The sequence below is a fragment of the Manis javanica genome, chromosome 8, assembly GCF_040802235.1.
Source record: "Manis javanica isolate MJ-LG chromosome 8, MJ_LKY, whole genome shotgun sequence".
Taxonomy (NCBI): domain Eukaryota; kingdom Metazoa; phylum Chordata; class Mammalia; order Pholidota; family Manidae; genus Manis; species Manis javanica.
The window spans coordinates 18,640,973-18,667,890 of record NC_133163.1 but is presented as its reverse complement, the minus strand read 5'-3'; positions in this window follow the sequence as shown (position 1 = coordinate 18,667,890).

The window sequence follows — 26,918 nt, the reverse complement described above, 5'->3', positions numbered from 1 at the left end:
AAAACAAATATTTAAGGAATATTCATTAAGAAATACTCATATGCTAAAATGTAGGCTTTTCAGAGGATGTTTCTTACAAAATAAAAATTTATGAACACTTCTATGTTTGACAATAGAATTACTGTCTGCTCATTATCTTTCCTTCTTAAAGCAGGGACAAGATCAGTCTTATGGTCTGTTGTATCCCCAGTCTCTGGTATAATGCTTATCCTGCAGTATATGACCACATTTGTTGACAGTGTGAATAAACAACCACCATTTTGTTGTTGGTTTTCTGTTACATTATTTCTTTTCATTATGTTGTCAATTCACACCATTTGTAATACATCATGAAATTTTTATAATGCTCACATAGCAAAGATTAGCCAGAAGTTACAGAACTAAGAAAGCCCACCTAATGTGGGAATTACCCCAGTGTGGGAATGGAGTAGACATTTTATAATATATGGAAATAATGAGTGGTAGCACTTTAAGCCATATGTTTGAAGACACACTTAAAATAGAATAATTTAAAGATATGTGACTAATTTGGAATCCACCTTTGATACATACAGAATGATATTAAGAATCCAAGGTTCCATACATACTGAATATATTGATTCTTCCTTTCTTTTATTCAGTTATATTCCAAATAGTTTAGTGACTATCCAGAAATTCTTATTGTACTCTGAAACCACTTAATATATTGTTACAGATTTACTAATATTTTCTTTAAATATGATAGTTTTTATATGTTTGAAAGCATATCATTCTTCAGTAATGATGATTTTTTTTAATATTTATTGTAGAGCTACTAAATGAAATTTCTCCTGTACTGATATAAAATTTCAGTAAGTTTTTATCATAAGATGGAGTGAACCTGGTTCAGTAGGAAGTATGGTACTAGGATTAAAATCAGTGTCTATATTTCAGTAACTTCTAAATTGCTGAACTCTTTTTAGATGCTCCTTTAATGATAAAAGCATGAGCATGCTTTCCACAGGTACTTTCCTTTTCCTTTCATATGCAATATTCTCACCATACCGAATACAGTTACCCACATTTTTCTGCATTATTTCCTAACAGACAACCTAAATCATCAAAATAGTGTTTATGAAAGAATGATGTGCTGTCCAGAAAGTCTTATGAAACTTTTTATGTCTGATTTAAGTCTTTTTGAACAAAAAGAATATGAATGAAAACCACTAAAATCTTTGTGTTTTATTTTGAATCTCTGAACTCATGAATCACAAGTAACAGGAAATTGACTTGGGATAACACCATGACTAGTTAATGCAACTTTCATTCACCCTTCTAAGTAAACTGTCTGGGTATGTTCCTACAGGATCTCTGCTGCCATGAAAGAAATGAAAAACAAACAAACAAAAACTCATCTTTGCCCACAATGAAGAGCTCTGATGGGTTTCTCTACTTGGCTCTGCATATCTAAGTGTTTTACTGTCTTTCAATCCTAAGAAAAAGTCTCTCACAAAGAGAAAGACGCAGGGATCTGGGAAAGGAACACCCAGCTTCTGTTAATGGCTGATAATCACATTCATTTCCCATTAGTTTGGTGGCCTATATGTTGCACAGCAATTTAAGATAATGAGCAATGTTTATTTCGCTGTCAGTCATATCGATCTGTCTATAAAGAAGTCAGATTTAATGTTCTCTGTGACAATAATTGAGTTCATTCAAGAAAGGAAGGCACTGACATCTGTCCAATAAACATTAAACAGGTAAGTTATAAGAGTCTAATCAACACTAAAATCAGTTTATCATATATCAAATGAAAGTTTATTAAATCAGCATATCTCTGGAGATTATTGACATGTTAATAGTAAATTATATTCTTGAGATTGGAGAGGAATATTCTTAATGTGGTTAAGTATAGGGCAGAAGTAAGTGTCAAAGAAGGAAATTTGGAATCAGAAGTAATTATTCATGTTGTGGATTACTTGGTTAATTGTTACCCATCTATTAATCCACTATACTACTTTGCCCCTTACTCTAAATTATGCTGAGAAAATTTCTTTACTAGGAAAAATGTCCTTCCTAGAAATATTTCCCCTTGTTAAGTCACTATGGTGCTTTAGTTACAGGTGCTATAATTCTGGAGTATAAAATTTAATCCTGGGTGGTTTTTCCTCTGTTTTCTTTCCTCCCTCAAACCCACAAAGGGGCTTGGAAAGAGTTGAATGAATGTATCTGTGTTTAAGCAAGGCATTCATATACACATACAAAAATGATTATTGAAGAAAGTATCTAAAAATTTGACAAAGAAATAGTCAGCCCTCACTTTTTTCTCACTGATCTGGAGATTTCATACATGATAAGATTTGGAATAATCTAAGCACCTTTGTAAACTCCCTTGGCTATAGGGCAAGCATGCTGTCTCCTTAATGCACTGTGTGCAGAGACTGCCAGGGTATCAGTGACCCCATGAATGATGAGGATAGTGGTAAGGAGAAGGAGGATGAGGCTAATTTTGAAGATGAATGCAATGATGAATTGTTGACTTAGCTCAGTGGAAACATTTAAGTATAATCCCTATGGAATAAACTTGGGAAATGATTCTCTGAAAAAGTACAAGTCTGCTATGAGTGTATGGTCTTTAAGCTAGATTCCTCATCTGGAAATGCAAGCACCTTTTGCTGAGGTTCGTGTTGACGGAACCACAGCATGCATTAAAGTCAAGGCAAAATTAAGAACTAAATTGTTGAATCTTTGAGAGTATTTGATCGCAGAACAATAGAAACTTAACCTTAGCTTTGGACCTGTAGGTTTCATGAATGAAATGAAACCGAATTTGCCAGTTACAAAATATATCCCAACTGAGTACTGAATGAGAATTAATAATATTATCATTTAAAATCTTTATGATGAATTATAGTTAAGCTCTTTCAAACACATTATTTCACTGATGCTATATCAGTTAGGTGATTTTATTTTTCCCACTTTAAAGATGGAAAAAATGGAGGCTTTTTTTATTGTAATCATTAACCATTAACAGGGTGATTTGAAATCATTTGGTTTAGGTTCCTTCTCACCAGGCTGTTAGTAAATCTAACTGATATTCAACTATGTTTCTGCAGAATACTCCTGATATAGATGCACAACTAAACTTAACAGTTACAAGACTGTATTCAAGTTAATCTTAACTATGGACTAGCTATTTTACTTTGGACTCTTTGGATTTCAATCCCCTTATAAGAAAATTTAGGAATGAAATACTTACATAATAAAGATTTTGATGTCAGATAATATAAGATTTCTGAATAATTATTACATATATTAGAATGATTCATAACATTAAAACATAGCTGTGAACTTCTTGTAAAAAGAGTAAGAGCATATGGGTCCCCAAGCACTTATGATCATGCTTTCGAGACAGATTCCACCATTCCTTACATCTCTGTTTGTTCCTGAGGCTCTCAGGAGTCTAAGCCTCAGTGTCACCTGTTTTCATCTGGATGCTCTTCCCTGTGATATGGCCGATATATTAGTCTGACCCAACCTGTAGCCCACTCAGAACTTTCCACCGGGCTGTCCATAACTTCAACTATATGATCAACAGATGCTATTACATGGCAATTTATCTTCAGAACTTCTCATTCACTTAGATGACTTCAACAGGAACTTGGCCCCCTCCTTGAGCACACTCCCACTGTAGGCTTCTGAAGCAGGGACCTGTGTGTTAGTTTTAAATAGATTTTATTTTTTAGAGAAGTTTTAGATTCACAGAAAAATTGAGAAGAAGATAGAGGTTTTCCATATGCCCCTTGCCACCATTCACACACAGCCTCTCCCATTATCAACACCCCCTGCTCAATGGTACAAATGGATTGACGAACCTACACATTGACTTGCTATTGTCACTCAAAGTCCATAATTTACATTAGGGTCCACTCTTGGTGTTACATTCTGTAAGTTTGGATAAAAGTGTAATGGCATGCATCCACCACTACAGTATTCTACACAGTTTCACTGCCCTCAAAGTTCTCTGTGCCCCACCTAATCATTTCCTCCCCACTTCCGTAACCCTCAGCAACCATGGATATTTTTACTGTCTTCCAGTTTTTCCTTTTTGTTTGTTTTTAAATTTTTGTTCTGTCAGGTTTCTTTTAACTCAGGGCCAGAAAACTATACATATATTTTTATTTATCATATCACTGTTTTTTCAGGCTACTTTTTCATGTTGCTCATAGAAAAAAGTTAAACAAAACCACAAGTGGCATCTATCTATCTATTTATCTATCTATCCAAACCAATAACGTCCTAGTGAATCTCCTGCCATGAGCTCCATCTTCTGCTCCACCTTCTCTGTGGTCTTGCCAATCTCCTTGACATTCATCGAAGACTAGAGTTCTTGTTTCACAGTTTATTACTTCAATTTTGCTCCTGTCTTCATTCTCAGCAAGGTCAATTACCAATCAATATCCTGCTCTCAAATTCTCCAATATTTTTTTCTTCTCCTGCACTCTAGACCCACACTGATCTCCAAGATAATAACTTCAAGCCTCCAACTCTTCACCAACGATCTTTCTCCTTTAGATTTAAGTCACTGACTATAGTCCCCTCTCTGCTGCTGTCCCTCTGTTATATAGAACAGAGGTGAACAAACTTTTTAACAGGCTATAGAGTAAATAGTTCAGTCTTTGTGAGCCATAGAATCCTATTAGATTGACTCCACTCTGTCATCATAGGAGGAGAGATCCTATTATATTGACTCCACTCTGTCATCATAGGAGGAAAGCAATTGAAATTCATGTTCGTAACATTTAAACGGGCACCCAGTCACCCTTAACTTAAGATTTAACCTGAAGAATGTGGCCAGGGTCTCCCATGTAGGTATTTAACATTAGTTGGGTTTAACTATGGATAACCATAGGCAAGAGTGACAAAGAGGTCACGTTATAAGAGTTGACACTGTTGGTTGAAAACAAGAGTGATTGTAGCAATGAACCAAAGGAACTTGCCTGAAGTCTAAGCTACACGAAAACCAGTAAGTGAGTTTTATGGTTAGAGGGACTGTATTTTCTGAACCAAAATAGAGTTCTACAGTTTCTTAGGCAGTTGGAAGCTTTTCAAAGAGGGCTTAGACTTCCCTGCTGGCCTTGGAGAAGCAAGATGCCGTGAGTTCTGCAGCTGCAAAGAAATCAATGATTTCTGGCAATTCCACCTGAACTTGGGTGAGCAGCTGGACTTCAGATGAGATGGCACTCTAGCTAGCATCTTGATTGCAGCCTTGTGAAACCCCGAGTGGAGGAACCAGCTAAACTGTGCCATGACACCTCATCCACTGAAACTATGATAATAAATACATAGTTTTAAGTGTATACATTTGTGTAATGCATTACAGAACAGAGAAACTAATACAACTGCCCATGCTTCCTAAAGAGCTTTATTAATGAAATACTACTTGAATTATCTCTCCTATCCTCAAACCTGTCCACATCCTTGTCACCCTCACTTGTCACCTCCAAGTTCAATGAGAAGGAAAGAAATTAATGGATATAAACTATCACCACTTTCTACCACAAAGTTGATAATTTCACAATATTGATAATAGTATCTGAAGACATCTACTTCCCTCTTAAAGTCTGGGACATGTCCTTCTTATGAAAGCCCAATGTCTCCGCTGGTATCTTACTCTTGGACTTTCTTTTCCTTCTAATTAGCACACTCTATTCTAGGAGCTTAGTTTCTCCTTTGTTTAATAAGGTTCAGATATCTCTTATTTACATATGTATTTATAGGTCATGTGTATACACATATGCATGCATACACACATGCACACACACACACACACACACACATATATATATATATAAATCCCTGCATACATTAATATGCAGATAGGCACACATATTCATTCTGCAGCTCATACATATAAGGATGTGTGTGTGTATGTATATGAATGTGTGTACCTATATACACATTAATACATATATTAAGAAAAATTCATTGCATACATTATGTAATACATATTTCTTCCAAGAAATGCCTATATCCACTATCTCCAGTGCCTCCTAGTATTTAAAAATGCATTCAACACCCACTTGTAACTTTTAGGAAATTTTCTCACTTCATGTTGGTTTATATCTTAGAAACATTTGGCAGTAATAACTTCTACCCTCCCATTACCAGTTCTTAAAACAGTCTTTTCATTTGGAGTTTTATGGCACTAAATATTGTTAAGTTTAGTCAACTTCATGAACTTTGCGTCTTTCATTCGCTTTTTCTTCTGTACATAAGCACTAAATTTGGGGCTGTCTCTGAGCTTGGTTCTGGGATCTTTTATCCTGCCTTCTCCATACTTTGTTCTAGATAACCCCATTAATTCTTATGACTTTATTTACCATGGCACAAATCCCAAAGTATCCCCAGCACAGATGTTACATCTGAGATTCACACTCCTGTCTCTCAAGCTATTTGACACCTATACCTGTCTGGCTCATGGATATCTTGAAATTATATCAAAATTGACAACCTTAAGAAGTCACTTATTATCACACACACACACCCCACAAACACCAAAAAAAAGACTAAAAAAATTATCTGGCTCTCTCCCACTTCAAAATAAAGAGCACCTCCCAGGTTACTAAAGATAAAACATAAAATAAAATAAGTTAAAATAAAATGAGAAGTTATTTATATTTAAATAATTAAAAGTGATACTATTTAAATACAATTTTTTAAATACCTAAATAAATATTATTTATGATGCTTCTCATCCTTCGTGCTCCTTTCTGTTCATCTCAAAATGAATCTCCTATCAGTCCAATTCTGTTCATCAGTGTAAGCCCCCTATGAGAGCACCATAATTTTAGCCTGGAATGACCTTCCCATTTCCACTTTTGTCTCTCTAACATCATATTTTTTTATATTATTTGTGAAGAAAAAGTATGACATATAACAATATCTGATGTCCAATATGTTCCTGTTTCCTTCCAAATACGCATTCATGAGACTATAACATTCATACTTGTTTATGAAAATAAAATCACTGTAACAAAAAATCCACTCAGTAGCCACTAAATTAAAAAAGAAATCTACAAAATGGTAAATTTACATTGCTTATTTACACAAATTACCTTACTGAATCCTCACTAACATTGATGTGCTAAACACTTTATTGAAACAAAACACTGATATTAGTAATACATATCCACAAAATTATTGAAGACATCTTCAGAAATATAAAGACAAATTCATAGAGTAATATGAAAAAATATCAACTCACTTTTCCCAGCTGAATACTGAAATATACTCAGCAGGATCAAAATAAAAATTATAAAGCAAATAACTATCAACTTTCTGTACCTTGCCAGCCCTGTACATATATTCATAATGCTTTTATTCTATGGAATTTATGCTCTGGATATTTCCCCCCTTAAAATCTGTTTGCTCTTGTCTATCCTAGCCTGGGGTCATTCCAGACCACTTACACTAATACAGATAGAAGCTAGTGTGTGTATGCATGTGTGTGTGTGCCTGTGTCCCTTGTGTGTGTGAATTTATTTTTCAGCAACTGCAAATTCAATAGCTAAGTTTTTCAAACAGACTACTTTACCAGGGGAATAATATTTATTATACCAGATGTATTTAAAATGATAAAATGGCTCTATATATAACTAATAGAAACTTGTCACTTATAATTATTCTTGTGAATAGAGTTTTAAATAAGTTCTATATGACCTTTCTTAATGTCTAAAATACTGGTTAAGGGCACAATCATTTCTCCCTAGGCATAGTCATTGATTTTTCAATATTCTGTTATGCTAATGTAGTATGTTCCTTGTTCTCTCGAGTTATGCTAAGAATCACTTGAAACAGTGATGGGCAAAATCAGTCTTCTATCAAATACTCTGTATGGGAATTTAGAAAAAGATAGGGAAGGTAAAGCATCCATGATTTTATGATAAAAGAAGCTATACTCTCCATCAGAACTCATAGAAAATTCATTCCTGAAAGCAAATGATAATGAGATCTTGTGCTGAAAATCTGTAAGTTAAAAAGGCAATTAGCTTGTCTATTTTATTCACCTACAGGGGCAAAAACAATTCAGTTCTCACTGTTAAAATGGATTGCAGTCATATTGGATTTGAAAACCTGACTTTTTAAATATTTATGACTATCTAAACCCTGCATATGAGTAGAAAAAAGGGCACATATAATTTAGAAAACTTTCATTCAGCTAAATGACTCCATTGTAGGATTTCTATTTCATTTGAAACACAGATTGAAATATAGTATTTACTATCTCTATTACTAAAAAGTAAGAAAATAAAAACATGTAAAATGAAAAGTTAGAGCATATCATTATTTTTTAAGTGGAAAGTCAGAGTAATTTCTTCAGATTAATTCTTTCATTAGAAAAGTCTAAACTAGAAATGCTTTTAGAGAAAAATGCTCTGTATTATGCCTTCTTAAAGCCACTGTGACTGTGACATAGGCTGCAGTATTGTTACACACATCAGAGGAAGTGTTTTGCTATGTGAACTCAAAGTCAGCCACAAGGGAAACATGATTCATTTAATGTTAATGAAAATCTTCATATGTGAATATTTAATCAGTCAATTATTAGAGTTTATATGCTAACATACTTTAAAAACCATTTCTACATGGGAATACAGATGCAAAGTACTGTAATATATAGGCAAATAATGCAAGTCATCCATATTTGTCCTTATAATGCCCAATCTCATATATTTACTACATGGAATAATCACCATGTTTTGGGAATGATGATTGGATATTTTGTTGAAATCATATGGATAGTTCAAATAGGCTTCTAGACCAGGGGTCAACAAACATTTTTCTGCAAAGAGCAAGATAGTAAATCTTTTCTGATTTTCTAGGTCACATGATCTCAGTTGCAGCTGTTTTATTCTGCCACTGTAGTGAAAACAGCAAAGACAACAAACAAGTGGGCAACTGTGTTCCAATAAAACTTTATTTACATAAACAGCTGGTGCAGTAGTTCTGCTCTAGGCTATCACTAATTGTTTTTAAAATGTGTGTATTTCCAAGTTGTAAAAGAAGGACATTACGTAAGCAGCCACCAAACTAAGCTGTCTCTCTGATTTGGATATGGGAAGAAACAGAAAAGAAACTAACAAATGATACCATACATTTGAAAGAAGTTTAGAAGCCAACTGGCTAGTTATTCCCACACAAAACTTGCATGCTCAGTTTCATCCTCAAAAATAATCATCTCACTTCGGCATGAATACCTTGAGTAATAAAGAATTCTGTACTTAGACTGACATATAACAACAGTGCTTATTTTTTAGACAATTCCAAATATTAAACATTTTTCATTTATGCTGTGTTTAGATGTAATTTGTAGTAATTACTAGTGATTTAGTATGAATTTTTTGACAATATTGCCCTTTCTTATGCTATGCATAAGCTAATTTTAATTATTTAGCTATTTTAAAATTGAGGGCATACATTTATCAGATAAATGTTTTAGGCATGTTTTATTAACTAGGATTCCCATTAGGTAATTTATTATATGACAGACCCTGTGTTAGACATTAAGGGTAGAAAGATGTCCTAGGAACTCACTGCCTAAGCTAAATATTTTTAGTTGCTTCTAAGTATTGTAATTGTTCACCATACCTGCATGTACATAACCGTGATACCCTAGAAGAACCCTGGCCAAAGATGATGTCACAATGATGGCTTGTCCATTTCTTCATCGTTTGTTTCTCATGTCACATTTTTTGTCACTCAAATTTTACCCATTTTACCTTTAGGAAAAATAAGATTCATTACTTGAGATAAGGCTTTGCTGTTTGGTCACTATACTTGAGAACCATTTTAAGCAAATTTATCAGGATCATATATGTTTTAGAAGTCCCCTCCCCACTTTATCAGTAAAACGAAACAGAATTTAGAAAAATGTTTTTGCCAAGATTGACAGTGTACAGCTTTGGATATACATTAAAATGTAACGTTGGTTGGTTTAGATGTTTTTATTTCTTCTTAGGATTTTATTGATAGTCCTTCCACAGAGGCAGCCCTAACATGCCACTGTGTTTTTTTAACTTTTCACTAATTTCATTTTGTTTATTCTGATGTCAAATTCAACACTGATAATATCAGATGAATTGCCTGTGATTTCCAGTTATCAGAGTGCTTAAAGGCCATAGTTAAATCATGACTAAAGGAATTACCCAATTTAGAGTCTGAAAGATATGCTCTGTCTAGTGTTTCATAAGAATGAAAAGAAATACACCCAGGCAGTGTTATCTGCAAACGCGATGAGAAGGAAAAATGTAGTGGGGAGGTGGAAGTATTAATAATTGGCAAAGATATGCTGCTGTGTCAGGAATTCTACCTTTTTTGTTTTAAAACCCAGCCAACAATCACTCATCACTACTATCATCTATTCACTTCCAGAAATTTGGAAGATAGAGCATCATTTGTAAACTTGGTATCTTTTCAAATCAGAGTAAAAAAACAAAACAAAACAGAACTATTCAGTCTCACCACTCCAGGTACCACAGCTCTCTCAGCTTCATAAAGATTATTGTAAATGTGACTCATAACTGAGATAGTACATTAAAGTGTTATTTTTTTATAAAAGGACTATATTTGGTTTTGCCTGAATGCATGCATTTGTTGTCTCTGTCTCTTAACTTTTCATTCCTAGTTTCATGAAAGGTTTCCACTATATTCAGTAAAAAATAACATTTAAGAAAGAATAACACCTATTATTTTTCTTTTTACACATTGAAACTTTTGGAGGGAAAGTGCATATAGGAAAATGAATATATTTTCAGATGAAATATGAATATGCAAGAGAAGTCTATGCTTCTTTTTCTTGCTTGCTTCTTTCTTTCACAGGCAATCTGTCCCTTTATCATCCATTATTCAACCGAACCGAGTATGTTCTATTAAGGCAGATATTCCATTCAATAAAACTGGAAATGCTGCAAGTCAGTCTAAAATACTCTCCAAGAGTCATAGCGTTCCCAGTTATGGTTCTGACTCTTACAAACCATAAGATAAAGGCTGTGTGCCACAAATTCAGAGAAAAAAAAGAGCTCTTCCTCAGTCTGCACTGTAAGAGTCATTCCTGAGTAGAAGGAACATATTTTCAGTCCATTTGCACCACTTAGAGATATCCTTTTTTCCCCCTTTGAAAGGAGTCTCTTGCTGTGTCTCATTATAGTGTGCAGTGGAAAAGGAGAGGCGAGGTGAGTGAAGGGGAGGGCTGCAGAGACAGAGCTAGGGAATCAGCAGAAAAGGTGCTGTGCTTTAAGGAGAAACTAAATTGTCTCTTCCACATTAGGACCAAACTCTTTCGAAGCATGTAGTAATTTTCAGCCTTTATTACCAGTACACACACCAGCAGGGATGTGAGCTTTTGTGTGCAGAAACAGGTATATGTGGATATACACTCACAGCATACGCATCCTCTATGAGCTTGCATTCACCCGAATCAGCCAGCATTTCAATCCATCTGTGTTCACATACCTCAGCTGAGGGATTGATTTATTTTGTCTTCATGCAAGACTCTTTTCTCACTATTAATAGTTTGCAAATCCTAGAAAGTGTAATAAATCATAAATGTGTTGACACTTTTGTTCCAAAGATGTTTTTGTTTGTTTTGTATTTTTCTTTTTTTGTATTTTAAACTTTTCCTTAACAAGTTGCTAGTGGGACTAGCTTTTTTTAAATGCTGTTATTTGAAACAGGAAAAAAAATTTTGCTGATTCCATCGGAAACTTCAAACCCAAATGTGTACCTATAAAATAAAATGTTATTAGCAAATTAAAGAGCTCTGCTTAAATATTTAAGAGACTTATTTGCCTGTGATAAGAAAAGTAAAAACTTAATAATGTAAGAATTATAAATTTTCATTTATCTCTTTAAATGGATAGAATCAGAATTGTGATTTACATTTTAATTATGGAAATGTTCAAATATATGAGTATCATTATGTAATTCTTCAAGTAGTTGTTTAAACGTAATGTCTACAAATTGACAAAAACAATTAGACTATCTTTGCTCGCACTCAATGATACTACAATGATACTACAGTGAAATTGATGTTTGTAATGTTTTGAAATGGTGGAGACTAAACTACTTTCTGAAATTTGTGTCTGCCAGTGGACTCTACTATTCAATTCCATCTAGTCTTAGTCATGAGCTGATAGATCTGGAAGAAACTTTAAAGATTTGGAATTCAAAATGCTCAGCTCTGTATTATGCAAAAGGAAAAAGATAACTTCATTCCATCTGTTAAAACAAACCGGAATGAGGAGGCCAAGATGGCGGCATGAGTAGAGGAGCAGAAATCTCCTCCCAAAACCACATATATCTATGAAAATATAACAAAGACAGCTCTTCCTAGAATAAAGACCAGAGGACACAGGACAACATCGAGATCACATCCACACCTGTGAGAACCTAGCACCTCCCAAAGGGGGTAAGATACAAGCCCCAGCCCGGCGGGACTGAGTGACCCACCCCCCAGCTGCTGGTGGGAGGAGAGGAGTCAGCAGGGAGGGAGCCCAGGACTGCTGAACACCCAGCCCCAGCCATCCGCACAAGAGCACAGACACAGTGCATGCACAGGGCCCTGGATACTAGGGAAACAGGGCAGCAAGAACGGTGAGCGGGTACTGGAGGGCAGCCAATTTTTTTTTTCCTCTTTTTTTTTTTCTTGGCGAATGCATTTTGGAAGTCTTAAAGGGACAGGGACCCCAATACTAGGGAAACAGGGCTGCAAGACTGGTGAGCGAGTGCCTGAGGCAGGCACCTGAGGACAAAGAAAATAGTGTTTTTCTTTTCTTTTTTTTAAAATTATTTATTTAATTTTTTGTTGATGTTGTTGTTGTTTTGGTTTGGCGAGTGCTTTTTGGAAGTCTTAAAGGGGCAGGGTGGGACACTTAGTCCAGGGGCAGGGAATCTGGGGATCTCTGGGCACTCTAAACCCCTGGGCAGCAGGGAGCACGGAGACCCCTTACAGAGATAAGTAGCCTCCTGGCAGCTCCCCCTCCAACGGGGCTCCACCAATGTGGAGCAGCAGCCTGAGCCAGGCCACGCCCACAGCAAAAGCGGAGATAAATTCAATAGCAGCCAGGCAAGAAGCAGAAGCACTGTCTGCATGCCCCTGTCTGCACGCAGCTGCCCAGCACAAGCCACTAGAGGTCGCTGTTCTCCCAAGAGAGGAAGGCCACAAACCAACAAGAAGGAAAGCTCTTCCAGAGATCACTCATACCAGCTCTGCAAACTCTCTCTATCACCATGAAAAGGCAACACTACAGGCAGACAAAGATCAGAGTCAACACCTGAGAAGGAGACAGACCTAACCAGTCTTCCTGAAAAAGAATTCAAAATAAAAATCATGAACATGCTGACAGAGATGCAGAGAAAAATGCAAGAGCAATGGGATGAAGTCTGGAGGGATATCACAGATGCCAGGAAGGAGATTACAGAAGTGAAAAAAACCCCTAGAAGGATTTATAAGCAGAATGGATGTGATGCAAGAGGCAATTGAAGGAATAGAAACCAGAGAACAGGAACGTATAGAAGCTGACATAGAGAGAGATAAAAGGATCCCCAGGAATGAAACAATACTAAGAGAACTGTGTGACCAATACAAAAGGAACAATATCCATATTATAGGGGAACCAGAAGAAGAAGAGAGAGAAAAAGGGATAGAAAGTGTCTTTGAAGAAATAATCGCTGAAAACGTCCCCAAACTGGGGGAGGAAATAATCGAACATTCCACAGAAATACACAGAACCCCCAACAGAAAAGATCCAAGGAGGACAACACCAAGACACATAATAATTAAAATGGCAAGGATCAAGGATAAAGAAAGAGTTTTAAAGGCAGCTAGAGAGAAAAAGGTCACCTATAAAGGAAAACCCAACAGGCTATCATCAGATGTCTTGACAGAAACCCTACAGGCCAGAAGAGAATGGCATGATATATTTAAAGCAATGAAACAGAAGGGCCTTGAACCAAGGATACTGTATCCTGCACGAATATCATTTAAAAATGAAGGAGGGATTAAACAATTCCCAGACAAGCAAAAGCTGAGGGAATTTGCTTCCCACAGACCACTTCTACAGGGCATCCTACAGGGACTGCTCTAGATGGGAGCACCCCTAAAAAGAGCACAGAAGAAAATACACAACATATGAAGAAAGGAGGAGGAGGAATAAGAAGGGAGAGAAGAAAAGAATCTGCAGGCAGTGTATATAACAGCTCAATAAGCAAGTTAAGTTAGGCAGTAAGATACTAAAGAAGCTAACCTTGAACCTTTGGTAACCACGAATTTAAAGCCTGCAATGGCAATAAGTACATATCTCTCAATGGTCACCCTAAATGTAAATGGACTTAATGCACCAATCAAAAGACACAGGGTAATAGACTGGATAAAAAAGCAAGAACCAACTATATGCTGCTTACAAGAAACTCACCTCAAACCCAAAGACATGCACAGATTAAAAGTCAAGGGATGGAAAAACATTTCAGGCAAACAACAGTGAGAAGAAAGCAGGGGTTACAGTACTAATATTAGACAAAATAGACTTCAAAACAAAGAAAGTAACAAGAGATAAAAAAGGACACTACATAATGATAAAGGGCTCAGTCCAACAAGAGGATATAACCATTCTAAATATATATGCACCCAACACAGGAACACCAGCATATGTGAAACAAATACTAAAGGAACTAAAGGGGGAAATAGACTGCAATGCATTCATTTTTGGAGACTTCAACACACCACTCACCCCAAAAGATAGATCCACCGGGGAGAAAATAAGTAAGGACATGGAAGCACTGAACAACACAGTAGAGCAAATGGACTTAATAGACATCTATAGAACTCTACATCCAAAAGAAGAGGATATACATTCTTCTCAAGTGCACATGGAACATTCTCCAGAATAGACCACATACTAGCTCACAAAAAGAGCCTCAGCAAAATCTAAAATATTGAAATTCTACCAACCAATTTTTCAGACTACAAAGGTATAAAAGTAGAAATAAATTCTACAAAGAAAACAAAAGGCTCACAAACACATGGAGGCTTAACAACATGCTCCTAAATAATCAATGGATCAGCAAACAAATTAAAATAGAGATCAAGAAATATATAGAAAAAAAAGACAACAACAACACAAAGCCCCAACATCTTTGGGATGCAGCGAAAGCAGTCGTAAGAGGAATGTATATACCTATCCAGGCAAATTTGAAGAAGGAAGAACAATCGCAAATGAATAGTCTAACATCACAATTATCGAAATTGGAAAAAGAAGAAAAAATGAGGCCTAAAGTCAGCAGAAGTATGGACAAAATAAAGATCAGAGAAGAAATAAACAAAATTGAGAAGAATAAAACAATAGCAAAAAAACAATGAAACCAAGAGCTGGTTCTTTGAGAAAATAAACAAAATAGATAAGCCTATAGCCAAACTTATTAAGAGAAAAAGAGAATCAACACAAATCAACAGAATCAGAAATGAGAATGGAAAAATGACAACAGACTCCACAGAAATACAAAGAATTATTAAAGACTACTATGAAAACCTATATGCCAACAAGCTGGAAAACCTAGAAGAAACGGACAACTTCCTAGAAAAATACAGCCTTCCAAGACTGACCAAGGAAGAAACACATAAGTTAAACAAACCAATTACGAGCAAAGAAATTGAAACGGTAATCAAAAAACTACGCAAGAACAAAGCACCCGGGCCGGGCGGATTTACCTCAGAATTTTATCAGACACACAGAGAAGACATAATACCCATTCTCCTTAAAGTGTTCCAAAAAATAGAAGAGGAGGGAATACTCCCAAACTCATTCTATGAAGCCAACATCACCCTAATACCAAAACCAGGCAAAGATCCCACCAAAAAAGAAAATTACAGACCAATAACCCTGATGAATGTAGATGCAAAAATACTCAATAAAATATTAGCAAACTGAATTCAATAGTATATCAAAAGGATCATACACTATGACCAAGTGGGATTCATCCCAGGGATGCAAGGATGGTACAACATTCAAAAATCCATCAACATCATCCACCACATCAACAAAAAGAAAGACAAAACCACATGATCATCTCCATAGATGCTGAAAAAGCATTCGACAAAATTCAACACCCATTCATGATAAAACCTCTCAGCAAAATGGGTATAGAGGACAAGTACCTCAACATAATAAAGGCCGTATATGATAAACCCACAGCCAACATCATACTGAACAGCGAGAGGCTGAAAGCTTTTCCTCTGAGATCAGGAACAAGACAGGGATGCCCACTCTCCCCACTGTTATTTAACATAGTACTGGAGGTCCTAGCCATGGCAATCAGACAAAACAAAGAAATACAAGGAATACAGATTGGTAAAGAAGAAGTTAAACTGTCACTATTTGCAGATGACATGATATTGTACATATAAAACCCTAAAGACTCCACTCCAAAACTACTACAACTGATAGCGGAATACAGCAAAGTTGTAGGATACAAAATTAACACACAGAAATCTGTAGCTTTCCTATACACTAACAATGAACCAATAGAAAGAGAAATCAAGGAAACAATTCCATTCACAACTGCATCAAAAAGAATACAATACCTAGGAATAAACCTAACCAAAGAAGGGAAAGACCTATACCTTGAAAACTACAATTAACTCTTAAGAGAAATTAAAGGGGACACTAACAAATGGAAACTCATCCCATGCTCATGGCTAGGAAGAATTAATATTATCAAAATGGCCATCCTGCCCAAAGCAATATACAGACTTGATGCAATCCCTATCAAATTATCAGCAACATTCTTCAATGAACTGGAACAAATAATTCAAAAATTCATATGGAAACACCAACGACCCCGAATAGCCAAAGGAATCCTGAGAAAGAAGAATAAAGTAGGAGGGAATCTCACTCCGCAACTTCAGCTCTACTATAAAGCCATAGTAATCAAGACAATTTGGTACTGGCACAAGAACAGAGCCACAGACCAATGGAACAGACTAGAGAATCCAGACATTAACCCGGACATATATGGTCAATTAATATTTGATGAAGGAGCCATGGACATACATTGGCGAAATGATAGTCTCTTCAACAGATGGTGCTGGCAAAACTGGACAGCTATATGTAGGAGAATGAAACTGGACCATTGCCTAACCCCATATACAAAAGTAAATTCAAAATGGATCAAAGACCTGAATGTAAGTCATGAAACCATTAAACTCTTGGAAAAAAACATAGGCAAAAACCTTTTAGACATAAACATGAGTGACCTCTTCTTGAACGTATATCCCCAGGCAAGGAAATCAAAAGCAAAAATGAACAAGTAGGACTATACTAAGCTGAAAAGCTCCTGTACAGCAAAATTCACCATCAATAGAACAAAAAGGAATCCTACCGTGTGGGAGAATATATTTATAAATGACAGATCCGATAAAGGCTTGATGTCCAAAATATATAAAGAGCTCACACGCCTCAACAACAACAAAAAATCCAATTAAAAAATGGGCAGAGGAACTGAACAGTTCTCCAAAAAAGAAATACAGATGGCCAACAGACACATGAAAAGATGCTCCACATCACTAATTATCAGAGAAATGCAAATTAAAACTACAATGACGTATCATCTCACACCAGTAAGGATGGCTGCCATCCAAAAGCCAAACAACAACAAATGTTGGTGAGGCTGTGGAGAAAGGGGAACCCTCCTACACTGCTGGTGAGAATGTAAATTAGTTCAACCATTGTGGAAAGCAATATGGAGGTTCATCAAAATGCTGAAAACAGACTCACCATTTGACCCAGGAATTCCACTCCTAGGAATTTACCCTAAGAATGCAGCAATCAAGTTTGAGAAAGACAGATGCACCCCTATGTTTATCGCAGCACTATTTACAATAGCCAAGAATTGGAAGCAACCTAAATGTCCATCAGTAGATGAATGGATAAAGAAGATGTGGTACATATACACAATGGAATACTCCTCAGCCATAAGAAGAGGGCAAATCCTACCATTTGCAGCAACATGGATGGAGCTGGAGGGTATTATGCTCAGTGAAATAAGCAAAGTGGAGAAAGAAAAATACCAAATGATTTCACTCATCTGTGGAGTATAAGAACAAAGGAAAAACTGAAGGAACAAAGCAGCAGCGGAATCACAGAACCCAAGAATGGACTAACAGGTACCAAAAGGAAAGGGACTGGGGAGGATGGGTGGGTAGGGAGGGATAAGTGGGGGGAAGAAGAAGGAGGGTATTAAGATTAGCATTCATAGGGGGGAGGGAGAAAAGAGAGGGCTGTACAACACAGAGAAGACAAGTAGTGATTCTACAACATTTTGCTATGCTGATGGACAGTGACTGTAAAGGGATTTATATGGGGGACCTAGTATAGGGGAGAGCCTAGTAAACATAATGTTCTTCATGTAAGTGTAGATTAATGATAACAAAAAATAAAGGAAAGAAAGAAAAGAGGTATTACTCCCTGATAGGGTTAAACTGACTGTAAATCAACGATTAATGCATGCTTTAAATATCCTTAATTTTGGTCACTTAAAGGGTGTCAGATGATCGGCTATGGAGGTACATTTTTCTGATAATATTCCTTTTTCTTCAAAAAAAAAAAGCAGTTCCTGTGTGGTGACCTCCAATGAGTTCTACACAATGGTATAAAGGGCATATCAAAGTGTGGGCAAAGGGTCTGTTTGTGTTTATACAGAGGATCAAAGCCTAATTTGGCTACCCAGAAAATGAACTAAGATCTGATATGAAGAAGAACTTCCAACATCAGCACTCTCTGGAAGACTCATACCAGAAGATGATCACCAAAAAATCTCAACAAAGATCCAGGAGATGCTGCAGTTGTAGCTGCATTCATACCACCGGTTCCTGGACTTACCATTGGAATGAAGAAGGAGATATCTAAGCTGGCCTGTGCACACAGTAAAACAACAAATTTGACTGGATCTATACTGTTGGAACTCAACCAAGAATTAGGAGAAGTGCAAGTTGTAGCTCTCCAAAATCTTACAACTACAGACTATCTACTGTTAAAAAAACATATGGGATGTGAACAGTTCCCAGGAATGGGTTGTTTTAATTTGTCTGATCTCTCTCAGACTGTTCAAGTTCAGTTGGACAATATCCACCATATCATAGATAAGTTTTCACAAATGCCTAGGGTGCCTATGTGGTTTTCTTGGTTTCACTGGAGATGGCTGGTAATTACAGGTATGCTTTGTTTATGTAACTGTATTCCTATTATGTTAATGTCTGTATGCAATTTAATTAGTAGTTTAAAACCTATACATGCTTAAGGTACTCTACAAGAAGATACGTCAAAGAAATAATCAATCTTCCCATGTTGTTTTCCGTCTGCTACTCCTATAGCTTTTCTTCTTCCTTCCTAATTACAACCCTTAAATAGAATTCGTGCCTCATATCGAATTCACCGTGTATCATAATTCTTCCAAGTGGTAAAGATACCTCAAGACAAATACTGGGCATAAAAGCCACAGGGCATAAATCTGCAAAGAAGTAAAAAGCTAACCTTTTCCAACAATATTGCCTCTCTCTCACTTACCAACTTTACATTTCCCTGTATGGCCCTGGAAGATGACTGGTTAGCCAGAGACGGGTAAGATTCCTCAAGGGAGGAACAACCTAAGACAGGCACAGTCTCAGGGGGGCCATCAGGTGAGAAATTGGGGATCAACAGAGGTGAGGCTTAGAACCTCACCCCCCCCCCCCTGTTCTGAGAGAAATCTTCTGCATCTGTGAATGTTTTATTGCCCTTGTCTAGCTTGGATTAACACATAGTCTACAGGCACACACCTGATTATCTAAATTTGCTCTCTTACAGCACTGAACTATGTTTTCTATCTTTATATTGCATCTACCTACCACTTCAACATTGTATTAAAATAATAATAATAATAATAATAATAATAATAATAATAAGGGAGAAATGTGGGATTCACATATAAATCAAGTGTAAAAATCAAACAAATATTCATATTTGACCTGATTGTATATAGTTCATGATGCGTGATCAAAACTGAAAGTTTCTGTGATGACTGCCCTTGTACTGTTCACCATGTAAGAACTTATTCACTATGTAAGAACTTGTTCACCATGTAAGAGCTTGTTTGTTATGCTTCAGAAGTTTGGAGACTGATGAGAATTAGGCTTGGGGTGGATTAATGATTGTACATTGAGCATTGAGTCCCCTATACAGAATTTTATTGTTGTTAACAACCATTTGATCAATAAATATGAGAGATGCCCTCTCAAAAAAAAAAACCGGAATGAATGGACTTTAGAAAAAAATAATAATTCAATAAAAATGCACTAGTAATAAAGTGAAGTAAAATTTAAAAACAACATCAGTTATTATAAGCAAATATATCTCAGTATATAATAGTTCTTCTCTTGAAACTCTATTATATGGAAACTTCAGATCTCTTGGAAGATGGATTAAATGATAACCTTAAATGGTCCAGCTATGTGAGCAAGCACCTTAAAGTTCCACATCACAGGCATTAGCACTGTTTCTGACAACATCATCCTTAAAGAAAAAGCATGAATGATAGGAATTATAACTGTAGTCCAGATGACACTGTTCCCATGGGTTGTCATCCTCACCCCTTACACACCTTGATACAAGGTAAGCATGTAGTTTTATCCCACAAAAAAAAATCTAACTCAAGAAAGCACATGTTAGTAACAGAAACTTCACTGAAAGTTTTGTGAAGGGGAGAGAAATAGAATTTATATTATAGACAACAAAGCAAAACTTAATAATCCATCATTATGACTTATTTTTTCCCCAAAATTTTTCTCCAAATATTAGAAGCTTCATCTATTTATCCCCCTCTTCCCTTATACCCATCAACTATCTTCCACAATTTAGCAGGTGCTTTGACTCCAAACATCTTAGAAATTTGGTGACCCAAACTAGCTCCTAAAGTTCAGATTATTTAACTCCTCTTATTTTAATTTAATATTTATAATGACAGCAATGGTATGATATTGGATTGTATCAAAATACAGTAAACTCCCCAGGAAAAAAAAATAAGTGACTACTGAAAAAAAAAGAACAAGATGCCCTCCTTTGCTCTGTGGGCTCTGGGCTCTCAATAAATAGTGTCGGAGAAGTGCTGTTGAATGCCAACCAGTGTAGGAAAAAATCCAAAATACAAATCACTCATTAGACATAAAGCTTCAATGATTCTGAGACCCCACTGTAATAAAAATCTTTAAAAGCCCAGGAAAATGTTAGCAAACATTTGGTGGTGGTAGAAATATTGTGAATTCTGCACTTTCTTTTTTTTTCTGGTCATTCAGTTGATGGATCTCTGCTTATCCATTTTTGTTCATTCTCCACTTAACAACATGCATCAGGTACTTCACACATGCTTCAGGTTCTCTGGAAATCAAGACAAATATCACATTGCTTTGCCTTTAGGTTTGTAAAGCAAGTTGACAGGAGAGTAGCCGCGATGTACAGCACTTATGCACTTTCAAGGAGGTGAAATGAGAGAGGAGCATACTTTATTCTGCTTGCAGATGTTAGAAACAAAATAGCACAAGCCCTGAACCTGGTAGATTGAATCAGGCCTTGACAAGAGGGTATGTGGCTAAGGCACCCTGGAGAAAGAGATGAAGACAAAAGTGTATGAAAGACCTTAGTGAGTTATAGGAACTGCAATTAAATTAATGCATGTAGAGCAAAAAGTTTGTGAGTACACACTTAAGAATTAGATGCTTTTTAGCTGCACTTGAGAGCTGAATGATTAAGGGCAAGTTACTTAACATCTCCAATTTTCAGTTAACTCATTGCTAAATTGGGGAATATCATGGCAAATTTCTCATTATAAAATAGTTTAATTTATGCACTTGGCAGAGTGTTTGGCACATTAAATAGTCAAGTATGATTAGTACTTTTCTCCTCTTCCACCTATAATTTGCCTTCACCTCCTCCTTGTGAAGGTTAAAATATAGATGGGGTCAAACGTCATAAAGAATATTGTTTTCTGTGTAAATTAGATTTAAGGAAGGGTGCATAATTTTTCTAGAGGTTTAATCCTAACTTTGTACAAAAGTAACATTGTTTCTATGTTGCTAGAAATTTTTAAGGATAGTTTAAATACATAGAGCTCCTATATATCTAGAAATCAAAATGTTTCTTTATATATAGTTTTAAATTTATAGCCGCAGTTTTAAATATATAGCTTCTATATATTTGGGAAAGAAAAAGAAATGAATTAGCCAAAGGAAAGATCAACTTCGTGGCTTCCCTGTTACTACAAAACCAAGTTGCAGTATAATTGTATGCAAATCAATAATGAAATACAGATAATTTAATATTTTCTTTCCTCTTTTGGAACTTGTGATCATGAGAAATGTTTTATTTTGAATTATCCTTCTAACAGTTAATAGCATCAAAATTAATAACATAGATAATAAGAAACTAAATTTTGTCAAACTGTTTACAATAGAGATCATGTATAATTTGTATTATCTTTTGTGGGCCTCATTTTAAAATCAAAACAGATAGTACTGAGGGATTTGGGTTTTCAACATCTTACTCTGAAATTTTCTTTTAATTGAATTAAGTAAAACTGCTTGGCTTAAAAATATTTATTTAAGAATATTCTTGTATTTGAGATTTCTAGTTTAATCAAGATGGTTAGCATGGATGGTCTGGTCATGTTCTTTCAAATTTATGGATATTATAAACAGTTATCACTCCATGAGTATTTGGTAATATGATCAGAAAGGAAAATAATTGTCCCCATCTAGTTCCTAGTGGGCAGAAGTCTGTACATACCAATGTCATCTGATTATGGCTGACAAATGATATTGGGTGTCAGTTTATCCAAGAGTTCAAAGGTTGAAGTGAAATAGTCACCTTGACTCTTTGATGCATCATTTAGGGAATGAAGAAGGTGCTTTTGATGTAGTTACTGATTTATAACTTCTGGATTCTTCTTGGCATATCATGTAAATAAGAAAATAAGTTAAATTGATGATGACCATTTAATTTTATAACTACAAGGTTTTCTTCATTTTCTTTTGTTCATTGCTTGATTCTTTCCACCTATAGGTCATTTAAGTAGCTCTATGTGGAAGTAGGATACACATTTGATTCAGCCAGTTCATTAGGTAAAATTATATTTGGATGTGGCTTCCTTCATTCATTTTTATTAAAAGTTCAATAGCTTGTATTCACAAATTTCATTAAAGAATCAAAAACGTTTATTTCCATTCTTCTTATTATATTATTTTCAGCAATTTATAAAAAGTGCTTTTGTAATGTACATATGTGCATTTGTTTATAGAGTTATAAAATTTGTGGAAACTAAAAAATGACACTAAAATGATATCTAACAATTCTTCTGCTATGGATGTCTGAAACATCTTATGAATACTACCTAATTTCCTAAAAGTCTTTATTATCAATGACTTCTCTTCTTTATTCTCACTGAGGATTACTTTTATAATCACACTTTATATGACAGCTTGTAACCTCATTGTGTATAAAATTCATGCAGATCATCTTGACATTCATTTATATGTAATGTACTTTCATATATATGTGTCTATATATATATATGTTTATAATTTTTATCTGAAAATAAAATAGCTTGGAGCATGCATTGTGTTTATAGACATTATATTATGAATGTGGACATAACAGTTAAATAATGCAGTGTCACTTTGAAAAATGTTTGGTTTTGAGTATTTTCATTGTTCATATAAAACAGAAAATTGTTAAGATTATTTTTCACATTAGTATAGTAAGTGTTATGAATGAAAAAGAAATGTCCTTGGTAAGATACATGAGACAAGACATTAATATTGAGACAGAGAGATGTAGCAGGCACACTGAGATAATGTACAATGGGCTTAGGGACTCTCGAATGCCAGAGGACATGTTCTTGGTGGTTAATAAAATATCTGCATAAGAACCAGTGGCTATAACTGATGCTAGAAGATGGCAAATTCGGTCTAGAAAAAAAAATGGTATTTACCTTTATATACCAGCTTTTGTTTGAAAATGTCAAGAAGAAGGATTGGTTGGTTTTGATTCTTCTTCAGACCTAAGATGAAAGGAGCAGGCTTCTGACTGAATGAATAAAGAAACCACCAGAAAATACAGGCAACATTCAAGATCACACACATACACACAAATCAGCTTTCTGAGCAGAACAGAAATGAAATCATTATCAGAAACAAGAAGTGGGGTTCTTGTGGACCATGAGTCAGTAGGAAGAGAAATTTAAAGATGCAGAGACGTTGCATGCACTGTTCATTGTACTTCAGAGCCAAGGTTTTTACTCTCGGACTCCAAATTAATTAATGAATTAAGTAATAAGAGTAGAATGAATACTCCCCATTCTTTAGGTATGGGCTGCATAGAGTGACTTCCCTTTAGTGAGTATAGAGAAAGGAGAAAAAGCAGCTGACTTTACAGTGAGTGAGCTGACAAACACTACTTCATCCAGATGATTAAAGTCAACATAGACAGTCATAAATCATGTCAATAGTATGTACTCTTGACACAATGTGAGAAAAGGGCACATTACCTCTATGGTCTGCCTCCTGATAACTCATAAACCCAGTATTATCATGAGGAAAATATCAGAGCAATTCCAAGAGAAGAATATCCTACAAAATATCTAGCAAGTACTCAAAACATTAAAAATCATCAAAAAAACAAAGTAAGTCAAACAAATTTCAGTAATGAGGACCATAAGGGATATTAATGTAATATGGGTATCCTGGATCTGATCCAGAAACAGAAAAAAGGATGCTGGGTAAAAACAAAGGACTTTGAATAAAGTATAAAGTTTAGTTAATAATGATGGACCAGTATTGACTGGTCCATTGTAACAAATGTACCATATTAATGTAAGATGTTTATAATAGTGAAAAGTGGGTTCCAATTATGTGGAAACACTGTATTACCTTCACAATTATTTTTCTGAACATCCAAAACTGCTCTAAGAATGAATGCTGTTTGGAAAAGTCAATGAAATTTTGAATAACTAAATTGGGATGGCTTAAAACCAAATTACTGATCAAGAATGTCACAAGAAGACAAAAACATGAGCATTATTATATTTGAAATACAGAAAAGCAGCAACAGAAATACAACAGAAACAGAAACTTACAGAAAAACACCAACAAAGAAACTTAAAGGAATTGACCTAGGCAGCCTTACTACTTCCTTCCTTAGACAGGTTTCTTCCTGAGTATATGCCCATCAACCTTCCTTTTCTAAGAGTATTTTTTTTAGAAAACTTGCAATTGTAAATTCCTTCTCTGGCCATTTTAAGATGCAAATCTTCTACCACCCAGGAATGTCTTTTTCAGGGACCTGGCAGCCATCCCTTGAAATGTGATCATCCAGAAAGAAATTGCCCCTACCACCCAGTCTCCGGGGGAAGGCAGGAGTCTGACTGATTCCCATGTGACCTCCAGGACATTTGCACTAGGTCACCCCAGTGCTTAAAAATTATCCAGATTTTGTTTCCGTAGAACTGAGTTTAATCTCTCTTTCCTTTTCTAACAGTGCAAATTTATTTGCAATTCAATAAAATCTTCCTTGCCTATTTAGCTGTTCTGGTTCAATGCTTCTTTTACAGAACATAAATAAGATTTCACAAAAAATACTGGTTAAATGTTGAAGGTGAGGAATCCTGAATCTAGACTTAGATTTGTCTGTAGTAACATATTTGACTATGAGAAACAAATGACATTTTCAACCACATAAGAATTTGAAACATTCAGCGAGGCCACACAATCATAAAAGGAATGTTAAGATGTTTTAACAAATCAAAAAACTGATTCAAGAACATCTGCAAATGTGAAAGATAAAGGTGATGAAAGAATAAGAAAAACAACAGTTCATTCTAATTTATTATGATAATGCTTGCTAAATATACTATAATAGTTAACTATGATCATAAAAATAGAATGAGTATAATATAGAAGTGTTAATAACAATCTGGAAAAATGGCAGGTAATTTTAGTACGAGTTGAAAGCTAATACTATGGGACATACAAAAAAAATTAAACAATAATTCCACATGAGGGTGATTTTTTTTTGTTTGACAGAAAATGTATTTCTTAAAATCACAAGGCTGGCCTTATAAAAATAATGTATGGGTGACATAAAGTTCTTGAAGTTCCAATTTAACAGAGGAAAGACAAGGGCAGAAAGGAGATGGAATGATCTACTAAGAATCAGAAAATGAAAGCAAAAGAGACATAACAAGAAAAATGATAATGAGATGGCTCGAAAGCAGAAAAACCTTCTAGTGAGAAAAAGGAACTCCAGAAGAGATTGGCATTACAAATGAATAGCTGTGGGTAAAACTGCAATATTTCCAGAATCTTTCTCCTGGCCTTAGTTCATCTCCGTATCAATAGGTGTTTCAATGGGATAAAGAAAAGTATCATCTCCATATCAATAGGAAATTACACGGGGGAGCCAGGGCATATCTGGACAGAAAGGTTGGGTGGGATCCCTTTTTGCAGTCAGTTCGCGAGAGACACGGGCGAGCAGAGTACACGACTGCTTGTAAGCAATAAATGCGTTTCCTCACTTTATTTCTCCCTTTGACTGATGTCGATTTCAAAGGTAGTTTGCCCCGAGCTGAAAACTTATTTTCCCCTGGAGTCCCAGTAGTCAAGTCAGCAGAGGAAGTATAAATGTGACTGAGCATATGAAAACATCTTTGCTTTCACTAATGAAGAGAGAAGAGCAAATATAAACGACTTTAACATTTGGCAAAAATAAAGTAAGTAAGTAAAAGATACATTTCTACGCTTGTTTCTGGTGTGAGGGGCAAAATGGCACTTCCATGAATTTTGTAAGAATTGTAAATTGGTATAAAGTTTGTGCAAAACAGTT